Raw genomic sequence first — 5,919 nt, forward strand, 5'->3', positions numbered from 1 at the left:
ATCTTTAAGAACTACAAGTACTGGGTGTGATGGCTCACACCTGTAGTACCAGAATTTTGGGAGGTGGAGACGAGAGGATTGCCTGAGTCCAGGGGTTTGAGATCAGCCTGGGCAAGTTGACAAGACCTTGTCTCCACAATAAGTAAAAAAGTTAGTCATACTTGGTGGCTTGTACCTGTAGTTCCAGTACTTGGAAGGCTGAGGTGAAAGGATCACTTGAGTTCAGTAGGTCAAGGATGTGGTGGACATGCCACTGTATTCCATCCTGGGTGACAGAGATAAACAAACAAACAAACAAACAAACAAACAAAAAGGCCGGGCATGGTGGCTCATGCCTATAATCCTAGCACTTTGGGAGACTGAGGTGAGAGAATTGCAGGAACTCACAGATTTGAGGCCAGCCTGGTCAACTTGGTGAGACCTCATCTCTACAATAAAAAAAAAAAAAAATTAGCCGGGCATGGTGGCATGTGCTAGTTGTTCCAACTACTTGAAAGGCTGAGGTGGAAGGATCACCCGAGTCCAGCAGTTTGAGGCTGTGGTGGCCATGAGCATGCCTCTGCACTCCAGCCTGGGCAACAAAGTGAGACTCCAACTCAAAAATAAAAATATAAATAAATTAATGAATAAACAACAACAAAAAAGTTCCAGCTACTTGGAAGGCTGCAGCAGAAGGATTGCCTGAACCCAGCAGGTAGAGGCTGGGGTGGCTGTGAATGTGCCACTGTACTCCAGCCTGGATGACAGAGTGAGACTCCAATTCAAAAAAAAAGAAAAGCAACATCCTTGACCTACTGAACTCAAGGTGGAAAAAGAAAAGATGATTAATACCACAGTAAGACATTATTATTATATAGGAACATAAAACCAGGCCTCTCTCTGTGCACATAGCAACGCCTAGGAAACTGGAACAAAGTCTGGAAGAGGTCACACTGAATCAAACCTTCTGGACAGGGGCCTGGACGGAAGGGATCAATTAAGAGAGGTATTTGCTCTCTCTCTACTATTGGATTATCTTTTTTTTAATTGGAGTCTCACTCTGTCACCCAGGCTGGAGTGCAGTGGCCGCTCCCAGCGACTGCAGCCTTGACCTGCTGGGCTCCAGCGATCCTTCCACCTCAGCCTTCCAAGTAGCTGGAACTACGGACGCACTACCATGCTCGGCTGATTTTTTATTTATTGTAGCGATGAGGGCTTGCCAAGTTGCCCAGGTGGGTCTTGAACCTGCGGGCTCAGGCCATCCACTCACCTCGGCCTCCCAAGGCACGGGATTACAGGCTGAGCCACCAAGCCTGGCTGGATTATCTTACATTGAGAACCCTGTCCTGTATTACTTAGTGGGGGGAAAAATACAAAAACAAATGATGTTCACCCACATGTACCTCTTATGACTGCTAGACTTTCATGAGACATATGAAATTACCATAGTATCACCAGTGTTAAATTTTCCATATCCCAGTTATCTACATGATTGGTCATCAGCTAGTGCTGACTTTCCTTTCATTTGCATTTTAGTGGCCACAAACTGATGAGGAATATTTCCAAGTACCATACATTCAACAATGTCTACCATCACCTGCAAGTCTCCATGCTTAGCTGTGGGACCATAGACAGGACACAGTCTTTGCCCTTTAAAAGTCATCTCTGGGCTGATGCGGTGGCCAATGCCTATTATCCCAGCACTTTGGGATTACCTGAGCCCAGGAGTTGAGGACCAGCCTGGACAACATGGTGAGACCTTGTCTCCACAATATGTCAAAAATTTAGCCAGGTGTGGTGGTGCACACCTGTAGTCCCAGTTACTTGGAAGGCTGAGGCCTAAGGATGAGCCCAGCAGGTCAAGGCTGCAATAGCTATAATCACGGCACTGCACTCCAGCCTGCGCAACACAATGAGACTCCAACTCAAGAAAAAAAAAGGCATTTCTGTCTAACAGAGATTGTTAAGGAAAAGATATCATTGTAAAATACACCCTTCACCACACTATGCAGTAGTTGATCTCTTTGATATCTACCCAAATGAATAAACCCTTCCTTGGTTGTTTGCAGCAGCTCTATTCATGACTGGAAGCAACCGGGATGTCCTGCAGTAGGAAAATGAATCAATAAACTGATTCTTCCAGTCAATATAATATTTTCAAGGCAGGAAAAGACAAGGAGGAAACATCAATGCGTATTTCTGAGTTAAAGAAGCCAATCTGAAAAGGCTACCTCCTGGATGATATCCTGGGAAAGGCAAGAGAATGGAGACAGTGGAAAGTCTGGTGGTCGCCAGGGGGAGGTGATAGTGTGGCATGAATAAGCAGAGCTCAGAGGAGTTTTAAGCACTGAAATGACTCTGTAGGATGCTATGATGATGAATAACATGTCATGATCGATTTGTAAAAACTCACAGAATGTAGAACATTGGTAGTGAACCCCACTGTGTACTTTGGATATTTTTATATTGATGGGTCCCTGTGGCTCATCGATAGTGACAAATGCACTCTCTGGCGTGGGATGTCAATCTTGGGGGAGGGTGTACAGGCGAAGGGGTTTGTGGGATCTTTGAACTTTCTGCTCAGTTTTGCTGTGAATACAAAACCGCTCTAAATATTGTGTATTTTTAAAAAATAATTGCAGCTGGGAATGGTGGCTCATGCCTGTAATTCCAGCACTTTGGGAGGCGGAGGTGAGAGGATTGCCTGAGCCCACAGGTTCTAGATAAGCCTGGACAACATGGTGAGACCTTGTCTCTACCATAAAAAATAATTGTAATTCTTTTAAAACACTAAAATTATATTAGTCTGAATATTTATAATAAAACCAATTCTTGTAAATTTATCCCAATATAACCCTAGAAAAAAAGAAAGAAAACAAATCCTAATATCAGTTTTGAACTTGAGCTTTTTTTTTTCTTTGAGTCAGAATCTCACTCTCTCCCTTAGGCTACAGTGCAGTGGCACACTTCTGGCCACTGCAGCCGTGACCTGCTGGGCTCAGCCAATCCTTCAGCCTCAGCCTTCCAAGTAGTTGAAGCTACACGTCTATGCCTCCACGCCTGGCTAATTTTTTTGGTTTATTGTAGAGATGAGGTCTTACCACAATGCTCAGGCTGGTCTTACCACAATGCTCAGGCTCGGGCAATCCTCTTGCCTCTGTCTCCTGATGTACTGGGATTTTAGGCATGAGTCACCATGCCTGGCTTAATATCAGTTTTACAGTGTCATTTTCTTTGAGTTCAAACCAAATTAAATGCATTTAGTGTGTATACATTTAAAAAAATTTTTTTGAGTCAGAGTCTGTCACCCTGATTGGAGTGCATTGGCATGCTCATGACCACTGAAGCCTCGACTAGCTGGGCTCAGGCGATCCTTCTATTTTAGCCTTCTAAGCTGAAACTACAGGCATCTGCCACCATTCCCAGCTAATTTTTTGATTTATTGTAGAGTGAGGTCTTGACATATTGCCCAGGATGGTCTGGAACTCATGGGCTCAAGCAATCCTCTCTTCTCTGCCTCCCAAAGTGCTGGGAATACAGGCATGAGCCCCTGTGCTTGGCTTCACATTTTTAAAAGTACTACATTTTCTCTAAAGCTTTAAAAGGCAATTTATATTTTTAATATTTATGTAAATCACAACACAAATATTTGTAAATAGGATTTACATAATACAGGTTGTTCAAGGCTTGTAACACTAAATCATACCATATTGTCTGACCTACCAGCAGATGGTGGGGGGAATTTTTTGTCTTATGAAACCTGGAGATGAGTCCAGTCCTACATGCCCCACTCCACCCGGACTGCTGACGCCCTGTTCTAGGGGTGAAAGATTATTAAATGGTGCTAGCATGTAAACTGTGTGCCCTGTGTCCCTGCATGCACTCCTGTTTTTGTCGGAAATGTACAGTAAGTTGAAGGATGAAGAATTCTGAAGGATTCTACTAAAAAAGAAAAAGAAGATGGCTAGGCATGGTGCCTCACACCTATAATTCCAGCACTTTGGGAGGCCAAGGTTAGAGGGTAGCCTGAGCCCATGGGTTCGAAACCAGCCTGGGCAACTTGGCAAGACCTCATCTCTATAATAAATAAAAAACTAGGCCAGGTGTGGTGGTTCAGCCTGTAATCCCAGCACTTTGGGAGGCTGAGGTGAGAGGATTACCTGAGCCCAAGGGTTCAAGACCAGCCTGGACAACTTGGTGATACCTCGTCTCTACAATAAATCACAAAAACTAGGTGGGCGTGGTATGTGCGTTTGTAGTTCCAGTTATTTGGAAGGCTGAGGTGGAAAGATTGCCTAAACCCAGCAGGTCGAGGCTGTGGTTGCCATGAGCATGCCACTGAACTCCAGCCTGGGTGACAAGAGTGAGACTACAACTCAAAACCAAAAATTTTAGCCTGGTGTGGTGGTACATGCCTGTACCAGCTACTTGGAAGACTGAGATGGAAGGATCACCTGAACTCAGATGATCGAGTCTGCGGTGGTGGTGAGCATGCCACTGCCCTCCAGCCTGGGTGACAGTGAAACTCTGACTCAAAAAAAAAATGTGTATAGACAAAAAGCATTTAAGTTGGTTTGACCTCAAAGAAAATGAGACTTTAAAGTATAATTACACATTAAACTTTGAAAAATAACCACAAAAAAGTAAATGGCATTATAAAAGACCATATTTTACTTTACATATCCCTTTATCCTGAATTTTGTGGTTAATATATAGTTTTGTAGTAAATATATATATAGTAGTTACTATAAATAACTTTCATATACAGATACAAATAACATTTCCATTAAAAATAAAGTAACGGGTTGAGAAAAAATTAAATGAAATAAAACTGATATTAAACTGGGCTCAATGACTCATGTCTGAAATCCCAGTACTTGGGAGGCCGAGGCGATAGGATTGCCGGAGCCCAGAGATTCAAGACCAGCCTGAGAAACATGACCTTATCTCCCCCACAGGAAAGGTCACTGTCCAAAAGATGTTAGTTTTTAAGGTGTGAGATATAAATATTGAAAATAACTTATGAAAATGAATTATGTGCCCATGATTTTAGTATTTTACTCAAAGGAAATCTGGATTTCTATATTGGTCATAACCACTTTTGTTCAAAAAGAGATGCTACCCACCATAAGGATACTCATGGGTTCATGAGGCCCATAGACTCCTGAAAATATAGTGTAGTAGTCATTTCCCAGAGCAGGGAGCCAGGCCTTGAACATTAAAGGCCTTCCCAGCACAGACAATGGTCAGGAACTGAGGATTCTGGATCCTTCTATTATTTGTGAAGGGTCTCAGGGTAGCATACCAGTGGGGGTACCTAGAGTTATCCTGGGAAGAAGGAACTTTCTTCGAGTGGTCCACACTCTCTGCCCACCTACAATGTACCAGGCAATGTGTATATTAACTCACTAAGTGGCTACAGAAATAAACAAGAAGGTAAAGGACACTCAGAATGTAGTGAAGAACAGGACGGAATTGCCAGTTGACACGAGATTCCCTTTACTTCTTTTCATCCATCTCTGTAGGGGGAATTTCCTACACGAATAACTCAAGTCTGAATTTCACTCTACAAATGCAGATTCCTTTTGCTGACTACATAGGACCCATGGCCTGAAGGTCTCAGTGATTCTCCACATCAACATTTCCTCTCCACTCCTGGTCCTTGCTGCATCATCTTGCCTTTTTCCATTCACACTGAGCAGGTGCCAGAAATGATGGGTTTCATGCTCCCTTTAAGGGAGCAACATCCTAGGGATCAGCATCCCTATAACCCAGATGATAGGTGTGGTTTATTGATCCAACTAGGAGGCACCTCCCAGCAACATGGATTGAGGTCATGCAGGTTACACCCACATGCCATTTGGAAACAGAGAAGCCAGGGAAACCCATAAAACAAGATCTTCTTAGGTTCCCTTCTTTGGCTTCTCAGAGTCATCCTTA

The sequence above is a fragment of the Carlito syrichta genome, unplaced genomic scaffold (assembly GCF_000164805.1).
Source record: "Carlito syrichta isolate Samal-C Ts95f unplaced genomic scaffold, Tarsius_syrichta-2.0.1 Scaffold312348, whole genome shotgun sequence".
Taxonomy (NCBI): Eukaryota; Metazoa; Chordata; class Mammalia; order Primates; family Tarsiidae; genus Carlito; species Carlito syrichta.